The 20,727-nt window shown below is 39.9% G+C and overlaps 1 long non-coding RNA gene across 1 annotated transcript; it reads left to right on the top strand.

Moving 5' to 3' along the window:
- The first annotated feature begins 364 nt into the window (after positions 1-364).
- Positions 365-7,170, top strand: LOC110194656 (uncharacterized). The gene is made up of 2 exons (XR_002320760.2): positions 365-2,217; positions 6,213-7,170. It is a non-coding gene; the product is annotated as an uncharacterized LOC110194656 (long non-coding RNA).
- The last annotated feature ends 13,557 nt before the right edge of the window (positions 7,171-20,727 follow it).

The following is a 20,727-nucleotide window of genomic DNA, read 5'->3' as shown; positions in this document are numbered from 1 at the left end:
TAAATAATTAGACCAACTAAATGAGTGATCATGATTCCACATGAATGATAGAGTAGAATATGCTTCACCTGATGACAGAGAGATAATAGACTAATATGTAGATAAGAAATTTATTTTTTAGACGAGATCCATGTGGGGATTTGTTTCCTTGATTGTACTAATGTGACAAAAGAGTTGTGTCTTTCTTTTTTTTCTTCCTTTCTTTTTCTTCTTCCTTTCCTTCCTTCCTCCTCCTTTTTCCTTTTCTTTCTTCTTTCTTTCTCTCAGTAGGTGGAGAGAAGTGGGTAGGAGAAGAAATGAATACTTAATATTTTAAAAAATAAAATAATAAAATTAAAATATATAATTAGAAGGATCTCTTTATTGTAGGTACTCCCTCATCCTGTAACCAAAGCTTACCTGTGGCTTTCCACCCTATGTAATTCTAGCTTTCTGTGAATCTTCCAGAGAGAATCTGCCCAACGTGCTGGAAGCTTCCCTCTGGATCTTTTAATATTTCTGGGGTAGCAATGAAGCACTGTTCATCTATTATCTCTCACTTTTACTATGAAAAATATTTCCTTACCAAACAGTAAAAAAAAAAACAGTGAAAGGGAAAAGAAAACTGCAAAGAGCTTAGAACGAAATCCAAATAAGCTAGATCATTCTGAGAGTGTTAACAGAAACTGGAAGTTAGACAACAAATACATCTGAAGTGACACAGATGTCTTGATGTTTCTATAGTGGTCAAATCTCTTATGTTGTGATATTAGAAATACAATATTTGGACTTAACCATCTCAGTAACCAATATGCTATGTAAGGAAACAGAAGTTGTTAAGAGTAGCTAGAATTGGCCAAAGTAAGCTATACAGATTCTCTGAAAATAAGATCTTTCCTTTACATACATTAAAATTATATAAGCTTCCATAAAACGTACAACAAAGAAGATACCATTTTTTAATCAGCCGCTATGTACACCAACTGCAATGCTTAGATGGAGCCATTATGTTATCAACAAAGCTAATTTTTCCATCAGTGCAGATCATGACCCAATCTATATCTTCTCATCCTGTGCAATTCTTCAGGTCCTTCCATAAATACTCAGTATCTTCCCAATGTTACTGAACCCTGCCTCTGAATCTTTTATTATTTCATGCATACAAGTGGAACTCTTTGAGCTTTGCATCTGTTATCCCACACCATTCCTAAATGACTGTCTTCCTTGAAGATATCTTTTTATATACCTTCCTGTGGGTTCTGATTGGTAAAATACTGGGTTTATTTTTACTGACAATAAATCTTTCCAGGGGCAGCTAGTGGCACAGTGTATAGAGCACCAGCCCCGAAGTTAGGAGGACCTGAGCTCAAATCCAGCCTCAGACCAAACACTTGACACTTACTAGTTGCGTGACCCTGGGCAAGTCACTTAACCCCAATTGCCTAAGAAAAGTAAAAAAACAAAAAATAAATCTTTCAAATTCCATATTTCTATCCATCTTTAAAAAAATTTTTCTGGGTCATTTGAAGCTACTTAGCATCACACCAGGAGAATATTGTGTTAAAATAGATGTGCTTTGACAGCAAGGAATTGTTTGGGATCAACAAGGGAGACATAAAACAGAGTTCATCAGTGCCATGTAGCATATCTCTAAATGCAGTTCAAATAGAGGAAGAGCTTCCTATTAATTGTGAGTTTCTTCAAATGTTCCTCTTCTCAGATGGCATTGTGCTAATTGCATTGAACCCCAGGACATACTCCAATTAGCCTCCTCAGCGAAACTCATAATCACTTAAATGAGATCATTCTATCCTTTCCCACTCTGGGAGGAAAAAAGTGAATGAAAACATATTACTCAGATTACAAAATACAATTGAATGGGAAGTCTAGTAAGTAAATCCATCAGCATACACATCTTGGCCAGGCACTACAGATAAGATAGTGAACTGAACCCAGAATTGATTAGGAAGGGATTGGACTGAGTCATTCTTGGAAAATTGTGTGACATTTTCAGTGATCCCCAGCAGCTTGATCGTGTAAACATCTGTCATTTAATCAATGATATTCTTCCAGTGATGTTACAGGGCTGCTACACATGATCTCCAAATATTTAAAATCTTGAGTAGCCCAAAGGGCAATGGAAAGCCACATGGAGAGTGTGATAAGACATCGAATCAATGACAAGGACATGAATGCCATGAAAGACCTCAACAGATACATGTATGACCAGAAAAGGAGGTAGGTTAGCAATGTAACAAGGCTAACAATTTATTATACATTAACAAATTAAATAAATCATTATTTTATATAATGATGCCAATAACATGGTCACTAATCATGTGACCAAAGATCATTTTGAAATTCAATTTCATCATCTATAAAAAAGGAGCCATGTATGTATATTACATACCTGACAGAGTTATGGTGGGAAAACTATAGTTGTTATAGGGCATTGTTTAGAAATCGTTACAATTTGTTTTTGGTTAACTAGTTCGTATAAGTATTCAAACACACATTATAGTTTATCTACATATACAATTTGCCTTATAAGTTTGTTTTGTTTTGTTTGCATGGGACTTGAAGGACAATGACATTCCCTGCTTCCCCACCTCCATACCTACCTAAGCTCCAGCTATGTGTAAGTGAAGGTTTTGCCTGGAGATCAAGCATTAAAGGTCTTTTCCCAGAGCTGGCCTTCCTAGCTGGAGCTGGCTGAGCTGATGTTTCCTTTTCTCTTTTCTCCATCCCTGAGATGGGTTGAGCCTGTGCCAAGACTCCCTCCCACACTTAGGTAACTTTCTGCTTTCCCAATTTCCTGCAGCTGCTGGTGATAAGTAGGGTACACTGGGTGTCATCGCTCAGGCTCAGCCACAGTCTGCTCAGCAGTAATTACCAGCCCCAGGGAGGAAGGAAGAAGAGAGAAAGCTTCTGGCTGTGTGGTCTGATTAGGGGGGGAAGGAGCTAATTATGGGAAAAGGGAGAAAGATAAGAGACAAAGGAATTGGGAGGAAAGAGACAGAGGAACAGAGAGAGATAAAGAGACACAGAGGTGGAGAGGAGAAAAGAGAGGAGAGAAGAAGGGGGAAGGGGAGGAAAGGAGAAGCAAGATATTTTTTTTATTTTTCCCAAAATATACCAAACTGGTCATTCAGCACAAGAATAGATTAAAATGGAAAGCAAACTATTTACAGTTGGTCATCAAAGTTGTTTTGGATCTAGTAACCAGTACTCCAACTTCAATTCTCCTTTCAAAAACTGTTTGTTCATATCCCTTGATCCCTTATATATTGGGTAATGGCTCTTGGGCTTATATTTCCATTATTGTGTCTTGATGTCTTGTGGAGTCATTAGCTTCTCCTAAACTTAGGAGACAAGTATTTTCCATTTTTTAAGAAAAAAAGGAAGAAAACAAAAATAACCTGTCACCATTGAGTATTGTTTCTGAGTCTCAAGTCAAGAACCAAAATTGGGTGTCCCAGGGACATGGGAAGGAACTTGGAAGGGACATTAGAGATCATCTAATCAAATCCCTTCATTTTACAAATGCATAAACTCAGACAAAACAGAAAAATGTTACAATGCCCAGAGATGTGAAGGGACTTGCCCAAGGTCACCCAGATAGAAATAAAGTTGAGATTTAGGTCATATGGTGTAACAATTACCCAAGAGAGCTAGATCTGGAGGACCTGGATTTGAATCTTGGATCTGCTACCTACAAGTAATAAGCTACCCGTGTATCCAATCTTGGAAAAGTCACTTCACTTTTTTTCCTGTGTCAGTTTCATTGTTTCTTCAAAATGAGAGTGTTGGGATAAATGACCCCTAAGACCCCATTCAACTCTAGATATATGATACCATGATCACATGATCACAAACCCAGTGTTCTTTCTACTATACCATGTTGGTATACAGAATGATCTCAATAGAACCTCTAGAAAGGCTCCAGGAATAAGGTGAATAGACAGAAGGTGGTCAGGGTATTTTATTCATGGGCCATGCCTATCTCATTGTATTCATCTAGCACAATTTATTTATCCATTGTCAAATCTATTTTCAGTTCTTTGTTACTACAAAAAGTACTGCTAGAAATATTTGCTATATATAGGGTATTTTGTTGTTGTTGATATTCCTGAGATACAAGCATAGTAGTGCAATCTCTAGGTTAAAGGATATGGATATTTTATTTACTTACTTGCATAATTCCAAATTACTTTCCACTGTTGGACCAATTCATAGCCCCACCAACACACAACACACAACACCACCACAACCCCTCCAGCATTTGACTATTCCCATCTATTGCCATCTTGACAAATTTGCTGGGTATGAGGTGAAACCTGAGTTGTTTTCATTTTTATTTCCTGTATTATTAATGATTTAGAGCATTCTCTCATATTATTAATAACAATTTACAATTCCTCTGAAAACTATTTGTTCATATCCCTTGATCACTTATATATTGGGTAATGGCTCTTGAGTTTATATTTCTATTGTTGTCTCTTGATGTCTCATGGAGTCATTGGCTTCTACTTGATCAATTCTAATTTTTAAGGAGTTATATTCTTCAGTGAGGTTGTATACCATTTTTTAAAACCATTTGGACAATTCTTATTTTTAAGGAGTTATTTTCTTCAATGTTTTTTCTGTCTCTTCTACCAAGTTGTTAATTCTCTTTTCATAAATTTCTTGCATTGCTCTAATTTCTTTCCCCTTTTTTTCCTATTGTTCTTATTTTATTATTAGTCTTTTATTTTTCTCTTTTTTATTCCTGCCCTTCCAGGAATTCTTGTTGGGTCTGTGTCCAATCTGCATTTGTCTTTGAGGTTTTGATTATAGATGTTTTCATGTCATTTTCTTCTTCTGAGTTTATGTCTTGAGCTTTCCTGTCACCATAATAGATTTTTGTAGCCAGGTTCTTTTGTTGTTGGTGGTGGTGTTTGCGCATTTTTCCAATGTATATGTTAGAGTTGAGCTCTTCTTCTCTCTAACATAAAGTTAAGAAATAGTCTGGAAAATGAGCAAAGAACAACAAGAACAAAAGAACTTGACCATAAACCTGACTCAGGAAGGATGGGGTGGTTGGTGTGTGTGTGACTGGCCTGAACTTCACGTTCTGTTGTTTTTGCAGCTAGGTCTGAGGGCCATAAGGTTTTTTTGTTTGTTTTGTGTTGAGTTTCTTTGTTTGTTTTTGTGAGGCAATGGGGGTTAAGTGACTTGCCCAGGGTCATACAGCTAGTAAGTATCAAGTGTCTGAAGTCAGATTTGAACTTGGGTCCTCCTGACTCCAAGGCTGGAGCTCTATCCACTGTGCCACTTAGCTGCCCCCAGGGACTTAAGTTTTTGATACTTCTAAAGTGTTATGATGTGCAGTTTGGTCTGGTCACTGTCTCCTGGTGTTGTCCTTATCTGAGCAGGGACCTTGCTCCAACATGACTACAACCACTCCTCTCTGCCCTGGAACTGTGACCTAGAACTGGGTACTAAGCTATGGAGCTGCTAAATGGTGGCCAATCCTGTACTGAGTGCCAGCACATGGGTTGACCTGGAATCCCTTTCTGACCAGGTGTTCAGTCTCATTACTTAACCTGGGTATTGGATGTTCCTGGTGCTGCCATAGCTATTGCTGTTGCCACCACTGCCTCCAAAGCCCATAGGTGGAGCTTCTTCTGCTAGTCTTTGTTCTGGGCCAGCTCCCACCTCAGTGACCACAGATCTTTCTGTCCTTTTAAGCTGCCTAGACTAGAAAAATGAATCACTGTGACTTTTTGCTGGTTGTTCTGGTCAGAATTTGATTTGATAGGCTTTTTAAAGTTGTTTAGAAGGATGGGTTGAAAGAGCTTGGCAAAATTGCTATCTCAACTATGCCATCTTGGTTTTGCCCTCCCTGATGGATCTGTTTATAATTAAATATCAGACCCATATCAGAAATATTTGACACAGATATTTTCCTAGTCTACTCTTTCTCTTCTTATCCTAGTTGCACTGATTTTTTTGTATGTGTGCAAAAGCTTGTCAATAGAGGCAGCTAGGTGGCAAAGTGGATAGAGCAGTAGCCCTAGAGTCAGGAGGACCTGAGTTCAAATTCCGCCTCAGACACTTACTAGCTGTGTGACCCTGGGTAAGTCACTTAACCCCATTGCCTAGCCCCCCCCCAAAAAAAAGCTTTTCAATTCTCATCATCAAAATCATCTAATGTATCTTTTGTAATTTCCTCCATCTCTCCTTTTGTTAAGAATTCTTCCCCTAAATGGCCATACACATACAAAGGAATTGGAAGCATTGGTGACCAGCAGTTCCTCACCTGAAGTAAGGAGTGGAAGCGAAGATAAAGCTGGCACAGGGGCAGTAATAACCAAGAAGCTCATGAGACTCCAGACAGTTTCAAACTTAAGACCACTCCAAGGAGCACAGTCTAGTGCTTCAGGCTTCCTTTCAAGTTGTCATAAAAGCAAATGCAGGCTGCTTACAAACAAGCAGAACAAAGCACCCTCTAAAAGACTGAAGAAAGATTGCTCTTCAGCAACCAGGCACTAAATTGAAATTGCCAAGCCCCATGATGAGCTGGTAACAGGGATTTGTCAAGCCCTGATCTGCAAGCTGCTCAGGTGTTCAGCATCATCAGTCCTGATGTATGCAAGAGCTCATGTTTCACTTCAGTAACTATTTAATGGACGTTCCCCAAGTCTACAGTATAATCCTGATCGCTATGAAGAACAGCGGAGTAAAAATAAGACACGAACCCTGTCTTACAGGAGCTGCCAATCTCAATGGAGAAGCAGGAGGAAAAGACCTAAAGGGCTTCTGCGTTTTGCATCCATTGATGAAAGAAAGAAGGCATCCCTTCTGCATAGGCAGAGAAGTGCAGTGGAAAAGAGACTTCTACATGCAGAGTCAGAGGATGTGGGTTTGAATCTCAGATTTAGCTTCTTTCAAGTCCCTGCTTAAATCCCACCTTCTACAGCAAGCCTTTCCTGATCCCCTTTGATTCCAGTGCCTTCCCTCTGTTGATTATTTCCAATTTATCATATATATATATATCTTATTTGGGCAGAATTGTTTCCATGTTGTCTTCACCATTAGATTGTGAGCTCTTTGAGGGCAGGGACTATCTTTTATCTTTCCTTGTATCCCCAGGGCTTAGCACAGTGCCTGGCACATCGTAGGCACTTTAATAAATGTTTATTGACAGTCTGATTGTATAATTCTGGACAAGTTATTTCATGTCTCAGGGCTCCTATATCCTTGTCAGTAAAATTTGGGGGTAGGACTGGATGACTTTATAAGGTGCGGTGAGTGGCTGACTAGAACATTCTTTGAACCATTGTTCTGGCTGTTAGAAGTCATAAGATCATAGAATCAAAGGATCATATATTTAGAAATGTAATGACCTGGAGCAAGTCACCAAATAAAAGGGAGAGGGGAAGGAGGAGTGTCAAGGGGAGGGTGAAGGGGAGGAAGTGGAAAGGAGGGGGAGGGACAGAGACAGAGAGAGAAACACAGACAGACACAGAGAGAGAGACACAGAGAAAAAGAGAGGGAAGGAAGGAGGGAGGGGGAGAGGGACAGGAAGGGAGAGAATTACCCTTCACAGTTAGGCAGCCAATTCTACATTTGGAAAGCTGTAATGCTACGGATGTTTCCTTAAGTGCAAATACTTTCTTTGTAATATGGACTCACACTCTGCTTCTGACAATACCTGCGTGACCTTAGGCAAGTCATTTAATTTCCCTGATCCTCAATTTCCTCATTTGTGAAATGAAAAAGTAGAACTAGCTTGCCTCTGAACCTCCTTTTCAGCACTAGAGCTATCAGCCTTTATCGATTCATTTTTACTAGTTTTGCCCTGTGGGTCCAAGGGGAGCAAGTGGGATTCCTAAAGGCAGCTATCAAGTCCCCCCACCCCTCACCTCTGCATCAGTTTTATTCTCCAGATTGAAACCCACCCGAAAGTGTTCCAGGACTAAATTAAGGTGAGAAATGGCACTCCATAGAGAAGAGTAATACATTCCAAGTTTACATTCTATTTTTCTATTAGTAACATTTTATATTAATGTCTTCCTTTATATGGAAGCCCTCTAGGCCCCTTCCTGGGATTCAGAAAGCCTCTGGTCTTCTTTAATGCCATATTTAAAAATTATCTCTAAATGAAGGTTCCTTCTGTTGCTGACGAATGACCTCCATTCAGTCGGTTATTATTAGTGTTCCAAGGCTGACACTTTCTGGCTATGTCCCTCAGTTATGGGTGTACACCTTATTTAGGGCCTACAATTTACTAGGCACAGACTATAGATGGTAGAAGCAGAAGAGAACCATAGTCACACTTAGGAATTTTTGCACCTGAGGTGAATGCAGTTTGGGAAGGGCAGTAGCACCAAGACACGGTGACCAATCCAAGCACAAATATAGTTGTGTCATTGCCCATATCTCCATGGGACTTACCTTTTTTTAAATTATTTATTAAGTGCTTACTATGTGTCAGTATTGGGCATACACACATAAAAGGGAGAGACAGTATCTGCCCTCAAGGAGCTTATATCCTTATAAAAAAGACAATACATATGGGAGGAGGCAGCCTGGGAAAGGGAAATCACTGTGATGCTACCTTAGGGTAGTAGTCAAGGGAGGCATAGACCAATAGAGCTGAGCATGGGAATGAAAGGAGTTGCCATTGGGAGATTGGGTACCCTATGAGGAAGAAATATGCCCCCACCCACATACCAAATGTCAATGCCCTAGAATAAGATGCTATTCACATTAGGCTGTTGTGGCTCTGACGAGAATATAGGTCTTCTGACTGTTTTTTTTTTCCCTTCTGAAAAGTGTTAGACTGGAAGTCAGTCAGAACACCTAGGACTGGGTTTTGCCACTGACTACTACTAGCCATGTTCCCTTGGATGTGCCACTTCATCTTTCTGAGACTCAGTTTCCCCCACTTGTAAAGTAAAAGGTGTTGATCTTTAAAGTTTCTTCCAGCTCTAATAATATGGGGGGGGGGGCTAGGGGCGGACTTGTTCCATCTCAAAAGCCAAAATTCACAGAGAAGAGAAGAGATTCTGAGGTCAGATGGCACCCATGACTAGGGAAAGGATTAGTCCTCGGGATGGGAGATTTGAGGAGTGGTAGGGACAGGGAATGAGGATGCAGAGTGTCCAACCAAATTTCTTGATTTTGTGCTGCTGTTGTATTTCTTTTCTAAAGTCATACCTCCCACTACACCAGCCTCCAGCTATAATCACAATGAAATGGCCAGAGTTAAATGCTAGTGGAATGCTTATTTAAAAGCAACAACCTGAACCAAGGATTTAGGATTTGAAGAAAGAAAATAAAACATGAGCAGACTGCATTTTGCCCTACCAGCAGGATAATACCAGCTTAAGCAAGGTGATCTTGCCTTGGGACCTGAAATTCCATAGCTAGAAACTCTCCCCTCAGCCCATCATATATCAATTGAGACCAAAACTGCAACTAGGGTGGGGTGACCCAGGTTTTGCCCCAATATGCTAAATTTAGAGGGTGCTGACAGTACTTTCATTCTTTCAACTGGGAAGGAAAAAGGGAGGAGAATACCTAGTTAGCAAAATTAAAGCTCTCCCTCTGCCCTCTCTTCCTCCTCCAGCATTCCAAGGTCACTACCTCCATTTAGGAGGAAGAGAGACTGATAAATATAAATGTAACGTACATTGTGCTCAAAGAGATCACTTGAAGGAAAAGAAAACACTTTCAGCTGGGTGAATTGGGGAAGGTTTCATGAAAAGAGGTGGCACCTGAGTTCAGTCTTCAAGGATGAAGGAAGATTCTGTATGATGGAGATGAGGAGTGTTTGTATTCCAGGTATAGAGAAAGCCAAGATGAATGTAAAGACAGGAAATAATATGCCAAGTTCAAAGAACATCTAGCATTCTGGTTTGGCTGTAACAAAGGTATGCTGGTAAATGTTTAACCACCAGCTTTTCAGAAGGGGGAAATGTGTGCAGGACACACTTTTAAATTCAATCTCCATTATTAACTGTATCTCCATCACTTTCTTAAGTCTAGATTATCAACAAGATTTGTTATCAAATAAATCAAGGCCTGATTTGTAGCATTTGCCTATTTCTAAATGCTGACACTGAAAATTTAACAATCAGCTCTCACAGGCCAATGGATTCCAGCATACTTCCAGCTATAATGTAAAGTGCATGAAATAAAATAAGAAGAACTATGGATGGAAAAAAAAGTTTCATAACACAGAAAGCCTTAAATCACATATATTGTATAAATATATAAATTTCTATTTTATCCTATAGGCAATAGGAGCCACTGAAGGTGTTGAGGCAAGAGAGTAACAATCAGACTGAACTTTGGGGGGAAAAAATGTCAAACACATATGTGGAAGATGGAGTAGAAAGAAGAGATATTTGAAGGGAAATTCATTAAAAGGCAGGTGAGAGATGATGAGGGTCTGATGTGATGGCAGCATGAGTAGGCAGAAAGTAGATAGCTGAGAGAACTTGCAGAGGTAAAATTGACAGGATTTGGCTACTATTTTGATGTGACAGGTTAAAGAACAAGAAAGAACCAAAGATGCTGCTGAAATGGTGGTACCACCAATAGAAATATGTGCATTGGGAGGACTGATAGATTTACAAAGGAAAAAAAATAAATTCAGTTTTAAGTTTGAGGTTCTGGTAGGTCATCCAAGAGCATGGAGATGCCCTGTAAGTAGCTGGAAATGCAGAGCAGCAGTTTTGTTCCAAAACCTTAATTTGGAAATCGGTTGTTTAGAATTTCCAACTCATTTCTCCATAGAAACCATGCCATAAGTGAAAGGTAGTTTTCCAGACCAACCCACAAAAACCTAATTAATTCTATGGTGGAAATATCCTCTACCAAAGGCCTTTGCTAATAACACACATTGGCATTCAAGTTAGCTGGGGATCTCAAAGCCCATTCCAAGTGGGTATAAGCAAGCACCATGAAAGCTCCTATCAACGTTTTTATGCTGGCCTGGTGGGGAGGTATCAGGTATTTACCATTTGACCAGGTATCTACCAGCCTGTATAGGTCTGGAGAAGTTTCTCACAAGTTAGGCTACCAAGTGATTATTTTTTTTCCAATAACAACTCAAAAAGATCATTTGAAGGGGGCAGCTCAGTGGCTCAGTGGATAGAGTACTGGCCCTGAATTCAGGAGGACCTGAGTTTAAATCCAGCCTTAGACATATAACACTTAGTAGCTGTGTGACCTGGGCAAGTCACTTAACCCCCATTGCCCAACCAAGAAAAAAAAAGCAAAGATAATTTGGAAAGCCCTAGACAATTTATGATTCACAATTGATTCAATTCCACAAGCATTTCTTAAACGCCTACGTACCAGACCCTGTACTAAGATAGTCACCTGCTGCCCAGGAATTTATCATGTTGTCCTTCTGGGAAACAAGAGGTTTGCAGAGAAGTGTACACGTAATACATCAAGTAAAGGTAAAGTAATTTCAGTGGTGGGAAGAGAGACCCAGGCAGCTAGGTAGCAGAGTGGTTAGAGTGCAGGGCCTGAAGTCAGGAAGACTCATCTTCCTGAGTACAAATCACCTCAGACACGTACTAGCTGGGTGACCCTGGACAAGTCATGTAACCCTCTTTGCCTTGGTTTCCTCATCTGTAAAATGCAACTGGAGAAAGCAATGACAAACCATTGAAGAATCTTTGCCAAGAAAGCCCCAAACATGGTTATGAAGAATTGGACATGACTGAAAAATGACTGAACAACAGAGAACCTACAACTGGGGGAAAGACTTCTCACACTACAAAATCATGGACCACTGAGGTACTAGGCTCCCTATTACTTCTTGGGTCCAATACAAGCTCCTCTGCTTGTTATTTAAAGCCCTTGACAATCTTCCCTCAACCTACCTTTCTTGCCTTGTTATATATTGCTCCTTTTCAAGTACTCTATGGTCCAGACTTCTCCATATATTTGCACAGCTGTCCTCCATTTCTGGAATGTCCTTCACTTCATCCTTTTAGAATTCCCAGATTCCTTCAAGGCTCAGCTCAAACCCAAGTCTCTCTATGAAGCCTTTCTCAATCCCCCAGCAGCTAATGCCTCACCATTACCTCACTTTGGTAAGTATATAATATTTATTTTGCATATATCTTATTTTGCCTGTATATATATATGCATACTGTCTTCCCCAGTAGTATGCAAGCTCCACAAGGGCAAAGGATTGTTTCATTTCATTTTATCACAGGACCTGGCACATAGTAGGTGCTTAATAAAACACATGTTAATTGGTTGATTATTAAATAGCTGAACTATAATACTGTTGGTATCAGCCTGACTTCTGGATTCTGGGAGGAAGGGGAAGAATTTGGCACAGTAGGGGGAAAAACTTTGATCTAATTTCCCTGGACACAGGGGCAGTCTCTGGTTAAAAGTCAGAGTTTCTAAAATTTGTGGCATTCTGCCACCTCCCTTCCTATATTTTCTCCTGCCTCCTCAGCCCTCTCTCCTCAGGCCCCCAGTGTCTTCAGGTCCCCCCAAACTTCTCATTCAGGCCTGTAAAGCTCTCCAAAATGCTATCTATTCCAAATCTACCCGTTTTGAACACCCAGCCAACCCCAGCAATGCTTCCATTCCTTCTGTGCAGGCAGATGTTAAGGACAACATTGTTATCGAATTAATTCAAAACAATATGAGAATGACCAGGCAGTCAGGCTATTAAGCCTCCCTCATGGCCCTTGAGGTTACTTGAAAGGAGACTAGTTAAGTGAAACCTCTAATTGTTAAAATTTCAGTCTTTGCCACAAAGTGAAGTGAAAGATTTTGACAGTGTCAGGAAATTCTGACAGTATCATTAAGGGACCATTTATTATACCTTAAACTCTTCCCCTGAGATCATCTTCCTAATGATACCTGCTTTTTACAGTACTTCTCCTTTATTCACTGCTTAACCCACATAGTCTATAAAAGTTCAAAAACCTTAGTGATTTCTTCCCCAGAAGGGCTACCATGACAGGTCTTTATGACCACGATGTACATAGACCAAGTATATTGATACCTAAAGTAGTCACATTTTGCTCTTTTCATGAAGGATCAGAGATGGCACTCTGAAGAGTGATGCAACTGGACCTGTGAAGTCATAAACTTATGGTTGGATGGTGTAGAGCAAAGGCAAGAGATGGCTGTGTTACTTGTCGTCTATACAGGTCATTTGTATGTTGGTAAGTCAGGCAGCTAAGTGGTACAATGGATAAAGTGCCAGGCCTGGAGCCAGGAAGACATCTTCCTGAGTTCAAATCTTGCCTCAGACATTTACTAGCTGTGAGACCATGGTAAATTACTTAACCCTGTTTGTCTTAGTTTTCTCATCTATAAAATGAGCTAGGGAAGGAAATGGAAAACCACTCCAGCATTTGCTAAGAAAACCCCAAATGGGGTCATGAAGAGTTGGTCATAATTGAAAATGATTGAGCAGGGGTAGCTAGGTGGTGCAGTGGATAGAGCACGGACCCTGGAGTCAGGAGGACCTGAATTCAAATCCAGCCTCAGACACTTGACACTTACTACTGTGTGACACTGGGCAATCACTTAACCCCATTGCCTGACCAAAAAATAAAAAAAGAAAAGAAAAAAAAGAAAATGATTGAACAACAAGAATAGATATATTGTTGTTCATCTGTCTGTATATTCATCTATAACCTATTTATATCGATTCGTCTATGTTTCTGTCTATTCATTCTATCTATCTCTGTCTTTCAATCTGTCTTGTTATCTATCCATCTATCATCTATGTGCATACACATATACACATATATATTATTTCTGCATATGTGTTAAGAAAACTCATATTTCATGCACATATATATGTACATATTCACAAATATATGAGGTCCTCTATATAAGCATATATACATGTGTGTACGTATTTGTGCACGTACTGTGAGCTCTTATTGTCCAAAGCTTTTGTTTGGCCAAAGGGGTGGTGGTGTTGCTGCTGCTGCTGGCAATAAATATGAGGATGGAGAACTTCAACTAAGGTTGAGCATTGAAGATTACCCCATCCAGTAAGTCAGAGCCCAGGTTTGAACTGCCTTCAGTGGCGACTATACTGTCATCAAACCAGCCCAACCTTTGTGTGACTTACAGCGTGGTACATGCAAGAGCAGGAAAGGAGATGCAAGTAAAGCTCAAAGAAGTGTGTAGTGACCTGCAGTAGTCCAGGGTTTTCCTCTCCTGACATCCCCAGGGCTGTGATGGCCCTAACACTGTCCTATGGCCTTGTGCAGAGTTGTTGGTCAGAAGCTTATATGACCTACCTGTGTTACTCTGAGAGTCTGATATGGTCTATAGCTGGATATTCAATTCCTTGAGAGCCAGGATACAGGAAGGATATAAGAAAGGATCTGAGAGGATATTGTGTTTCCTGGATTTGACCCTGAATCTGTATATCTGATCCTTTGCAGCTAAACTCCATTCTCAATAATGACAGTATAGTAGTGGACAGTTTTGTAAAGCAGTATGGCCCAGGGGCCTAAGTACTGGACTTGTTGTAGTCAGGCAGACTTAGGTTTCAATCCTGTTTCTAAGCACATGACCATGGCATGAGGAAGTTATTTAGTCTTTCTAAGCCTTAGTTTCCCCATCTATGAAATCGAGATAATAATACCTTTCTCACATGGCTGTTTTGAGGATTAAATTATGTAAAAGGCTTGGCAAATCTTAGAATGTTCTATATAGCCATATGGATGAAAGATCATGATTGTTGTTCCTATTGCTGCAAAGATCCATGAATTAAGAGCATTAGAGACCTCTCCTAGTCAGGAGAGCTTGGTTAGCTTCCTCTCTAAGCCTCAATTCCCTCATAAAATGAGGAAGTCAAGTTACATGATCTCTAGGGTCTTTTCAGTACTAAGATATTATTTCATCAATGGGGGTGTTACCCCACTGATGCAGATCTCATTCCCTCCATACCTTAGAAGATAATCTGCAAGAATACACACACACACACACACACACACACACACACACGCATACATACCTACATTTATAATACATTTGAGGGGGAAGGAAAGGGAGAGGGAGAATAGAAGAGAAAGGGTGAAATAAATAGAGGAGAATGGAAAGAGGCAGGATAGAAAAGAAAGGGAGAGGGGAAGATAGGGGAGAAAATAAGGATAAGGAGAGAAGGGGAAAAGAGAAAAAATAGAGGGAAAAAAGGAGAGAGAAAGTGAGAGATTGAAAAAGAGAGACTGAGATAGAGGAAGAAGAGAGAGAGGAGGGAAAGAAAGAGAGAGGAGAGAGAAGGAAAAAGAGAGAGTCTGAGAGGGAAACAAGATGAAAGAAGTTGAGTCCTTGAATACTAACTCAAGCTACATTAGAAAACAGTACAATCACAGAAACCACTAGCCAAGAATTTAGCCTCTTTTGAAATGGAATCAGGATAAGACTTTTTAAAAAAACAATTACCAAGCCAGTGGCTTTTGTTTCCTCTTCAGTAAAGTTTCCATCCTTAGTAAGTCAGTAAGAATTGCCCTGACCTTCCCTGAATGTCCCATAGGGAACTTCATTTCCATTCATATTTTGCAGCATGAATCCAGCTGCTGAACTTCCCCCAGCTGTTAACACTGTGTACAGCTCCCAGCCCCACCTTGGGGACGCCCCCAGCCTAATCCTCGATTTTCTTTCTCCTCACCCCAGTTCTGCCTTCCAAGGACAATAGCACTCAAATCCCAAGCCGCCGCACCCCTTCACTACCATTCCCTAGCACACACTCTGAAATAAACACGATTACATCACTACACATGTACATATATGTACATATGTGCTTACTTGCATGCATGTGTATATACACACATGCATGTACACACAGACCAAATACATTGGTAGCTAATTTACATGTTGGTCTTTGTTTCTAGGAGCTGAAATTGAACTTTATATGTGAGTGTTACCTGGCTCTGTGAGAGGGAATCTTAAGGCAGGTGGCTGATTACAAACTGATGGCTGATGGCTAATAAGAAAACATTGCCTTGTGTGTTTTTCCTCATCTTTCAATAAGCCCAGTGGATTTTTTTTCCTGTAAAGGATTTGATACAGCATCTCACACAATTTTTTCCATGTAAATTGTCTTGGTTTTGAGCACAGTCACACAGATTAAAACTGAATGAAAAATGGCAAACAAAAGGATAAGGACGAACCATGAAGTTAATTGGAGGAAGGGCCTCAAAGGCCAACATAGGGATTATCACGAAGCTCTATTTTGAGCTAATGAGTCCATTAATGAGGATTCGCATTTGGAAAAAAAAAATGTGGAATATGCAAAGTGTCTCCACTGCTTCTAGTTTCCCTTTCTATATCTGTATATAATCTTCCCCTCCCCACCCCCAAACTGGCAGTGAGCTCCTTCTCTTCTTTGGAAGCCCAAACCCATTGAGCTTCACCCACACACACCCCCTTCCCTCTATCCAAAAATATATGAGCATCCTTTGTCATTAACATTGATTCTTACACTACATATGTCACTAAATCTACTTGGGCCTCAGTTTCCTCAGCTGTAAAATGAGAGGGTTGGGACAAAACTGCTTTCCAAGGTCCACTGCAATTCTACATCTATGATACTATGATAATTGAATGTAAAGCTGTGTCTCCTCTCCAGAGAGTCACATCCTGTGCCCTTTTTTCATATCATGGAATGAAAGGCTTTATCCCAGGTGAAAGTCATTTAAGTCACTGGAATTCAGAACAGGAAGGGATCTTGTGGGGAGGAGCTGATAAGGGCGTCTACCTTAGTGTCCCTGAAATAACACCATCTAGGCCTATTCTATCTACTGATACTGGGCTGGTCTGTTAACAAAAGCTAAAGCTGGCATTTCAGTGGGAGGCATTTAATGAGGAAAGGTTAAAGGGGGCTGGGGAAAAATCGAGAAGACCCCAGGAAAATCAGTTCAGACAAATAGAATTTAGAGTCAAACTTGTGGAGGAAATCACCCAAAATAACTATGAATCAGGAAAGGCATTTTAGGTGATAGCAAAAGGAGGTAGTAAGTCACTGAGGGGAGCAAATTAGACAGGTGATGGGGATTCAGTCTGGCAGCTAGGCATCAATGTCACAGGGATTCCTAATGGCAGAAACAACCTGTCATAGAGAAGGAAAGTGAAGCAGGAAAGCGTCACTCTGACCATGGATTCCAGATAAGATATTAAATAGGTCAGCTCTATTGCAGGCTGTGACAAAGGAGACTGGATGGTACCTAACAGTCCACAGTACAGTCTCTAATCATAGGTAGCTGTACCCAGGGCACAAAACCTACAAGTCCAAAACTCCAGGTGTCCCAAAAGGGAAATCAGACACTGGATCCAAAATAACTTTTATCAGAGCAATAATCAGAGATGTGCTGGTAAATTTTTAACCACTATATCTCTAGAGGAAAAAAAACGTAGGCACAACACACTTTTAAGATTAATTTGCATTATTAACATTTTCTGCATCACTTTCTTAAGTCTAGACAATCAACAAAGCCATAAATCAAGGTCTGATTTGTAGATGTTGTTGTTTAGTTGTTTTTCAGTCATGTCCAATCCTTAGTGACTCCATTTGGGGTTTTATTGGCAAAGATTCTGAACATACCAAAAAAATTTCTTGCCCAGGGTCACCCAACAATTAAGTGTCTGAGGTCAGATTTGAACTCAGGAAGATGAGTCTTCTTGAATTCAGGTCCTGCACTCTAGCCACTGTGCCATGCAGATGCCCTTGATTTGTAGATGCTCACCTGGAAAATTTAACAATTAGCTCTCACAAGCCAATATAAGCTAACTCCCAGCACACCCATGGCTATCACCCACTATTCCCCACCAAAAGAAATTTACACTGTGTGCTGAAGCCTGCAGAAACTCACCACCAGCCCCTCTTCAATTACTCTAATCCTCAGTTTCTTCATCCATAAATGACTAGAACATAGGGTCTTTTTTGTGTGTGATATGGGCCCCTTTGGCAATCTGGTCAAACCTCTGGACTCCTCAGAGCAATGTTTTTAGATGCATAAAATAAAATACACAGGATGACAAACGAAAACAATTTCGAAATTTAGTTATCAAAATTTTTTTTTGGAAAACACAAGTTTATAGACCCAGGTTAGGAACTCTTAGACTAATTGATTTCTATAAGATCCTTTCCATCTCTCAATCTTTGATCCCTTTAGCCAAAGGAATCAGCTAAGTCTGCCCACTATAATATATAGAGGATAGAGAGATAGAAAGAAAGAAAGAGAGAGAGAGAGAGACAGAGAGAGAGAGAGAGAGAGAGAGAGAGAGAGAGAGAGAGAGAGAGAGAGAGAGAGAGAGGAAGGGAGGCAGGGAGGGAGGGAGGGAAGGAAGAAGGAAGGAAAGAAAGAAAGAAAGAAGAGAAGAAAGAAAGAAAGAAGGAAGGAAGGAAGGAAGGAAGAAGGAAGGAAGGAGGAAGAAGGAAGGAAGAGAAGAAAGAAAGAAAGAAAGAAAGAAAGAAGAAAAGAAAGAAAGAGAGAAGAGAGAGAGAGAAGAGAAAGAAGAAAGAAAGAAAGAAAGAAAGAAAGAAAGAAAGAAAGAAAGAAAGAAAGAAAGAAAGAAAGAAAGAAAGAAAGAAAGAAAGAAAGAAAGAAAGAAAGAAAGAAAGAAAGAAACAAAAGATCTAGAACTGGAAGGGGCCTCAGGCATCTCTTAACCCAACCTTTTTACTTTAAAGATGAGGAAAATGATATAAAGTGATTGCCTGTGGCCATCCAAGGAATAAGTAGCAAAGAGGGTACTTGGACCTGGTTAGGGAAACAGGTTTCATAGAGTCCAGAGGAAGAACAAGTAGGATTCCATAGATAAAACTCTGCAGGGCAGTCAGACCAGGAGGAAGGTGACACTCTCAAGAACAAAATTCTGAAGACACAAAGAGAAACAATTGTGATGAAGGGGAAAAGAAGAAATTGTCTGAAGATACTGGCATAAGTATACCAGGAATTCATCAACAAACTTGGATTTTTAAAAAGATGTACAGAAGACAGAAGCAAGCAAAGGGAACAAAGAATGAATGCAAAAGCAAAGTATTACAAAAATAATATCACGAGTGCTAACGTTCAGAATGAAGTGAGGCTGATAAGGAAAGCTAAGGACAACAAAAGGTTTTCTATTTCAGGGTTCTTTTAGATATCTTGTGGGAATCTTAAAAAAACTAAGGCTGTTGCTACAGTGGATGAGGCAAAGATAATTGAGAGACAACTAAGATAGGGTGCTGGACTTGCAGTCAGGAAGAGCTAAAGTCAAATTCTGCCTCAGGCACTTACTAGCAGTGTGACTTTAGGCAAGTCACTTTACTTCTGAATCTTAGTTTCTGCATTTATAAAATGTGGTTGATAATACTAGCATATACCTCATGTGGCTACAGTGAGGATCATGCAAGATAATGGACATAAAATGCTTTGAAAATCTGAAGCACAACATAAATGTCAGCCATCATTGACATCCTCTGACATCACAGTCTTCATCATTATAATACCCAAAAAAATCAGAGCTCTTCAATTCTTACATTGTTTCCATTGCCTGTTCCAAGGAAAATGAGCTCTAGGTTGGAAAGGATGTAATGAAAGTGACCAATGGGGAGTTGATAAACAATAAGATGATAGTAAGAGAACACTAAGTTGCCCTTGGTGAGTTCAAGCCCTCTAAGCCAGGTAAGCTAAATCTGGAGTTCCTAAAAGAATAGACAGATGTTACCAATGAGTCCCTGAAAGTAGTATTTGAGAGATTGTGGAGAATGGGAGAGGTACTATAAGACTCAAGAAAAACAACTGTCCTGATTTTCAAAAGGAGGGAAGTAAATTAATTAAATCTTCAAACTGATGATCGTGATTTTTATTACTCACAAAATTCAACAATATATTGTTAAAAGGATGGTTAGTTAATGTCTTGTAATCAGGAAAAGCTAGTATATGTTCATCAATAACAAGTTCTGCCATCCAGGCCTAATTTCTTTTATTGACAGGATTGATTGCTCAACTGATAGGCCAGAGCAAGGGAATGCTGTAAATAGAGTATGTGTAAACTAACAAAACAAAAAACAAATAAAATTCCTCATACTATTCTAGTGGGGATAAAATGAGAGGTGTTTACTGGACGATGGGTCACTTAGAACTCTGAACTGGCTGAATGACCATGATGACTAAAAGGGTAGTTGCCAATGGTTCATTGTCAATTTAGAAAAGATCTGTGCTTGGCCACATGATGCTTACTATTTTATCAATTACTAGGATGAAGGCATAGATGACATGCTTATCAAATTTCCAGATACAAAGACTCGAAGCTGAGAAGTTAGCTAATAATTTGGATTATGTGGTTCACAAATTTGATGTGATCTCTTGATCCTTGACGCTTCATTCTCACTCACCCCATATTCAACTCCACATCATTTTGCATCTCTTCTCTGTACTCACACAAACACTACCGGAGTTCAGGCCATTACCTCCTGCCCAGAATACTATAATAGCTGTCTGATCCCTGCCTCAAGTTCCTCCCCACCCCAATCCATCCTCCACAGGGCTACTGGAAGTGTAGATCTGACCATGTCATTCTTTACTCAAACCCCAATGAACTTTAGGATTGAGCATAAACTTCCATGTTTGCCTATTACTTCCTTTCATAACTTGGACCCATTCTCATTGTAGCTTACTCCTACTCCTACACTTTGTAATCCATCAAGACTGTCCTTCTTACTGTTCCTCATGCACAATACACCTTTCCTCTGACTGTCCCCCA

The sequence above is a fragment of the Phascolarctos cinereus genome, unplaced genomic scaffold, assembly GCF_003287225.1.
Source record: "Phascolarctos cinereus isolate Bilbo 61053 unplaced genomic scaffold, phaCin_HiC Scaffold_726;HRSCAF=1367, whole genome shotgun sequence".
In the NCBI taxonomy this organism is placed as follows: domain Eukaryota; kingdom Metazoa; phylum Chordata; class Mammalia; order Diprotodontia; family Phascolarctidae; genus Phascolarctos; species Phascolarctos cinereus.
Note: the sequence above shows the minus strand (reverse complement) of the source record. Positions and strands in the feature narration are given on the sequence as shown.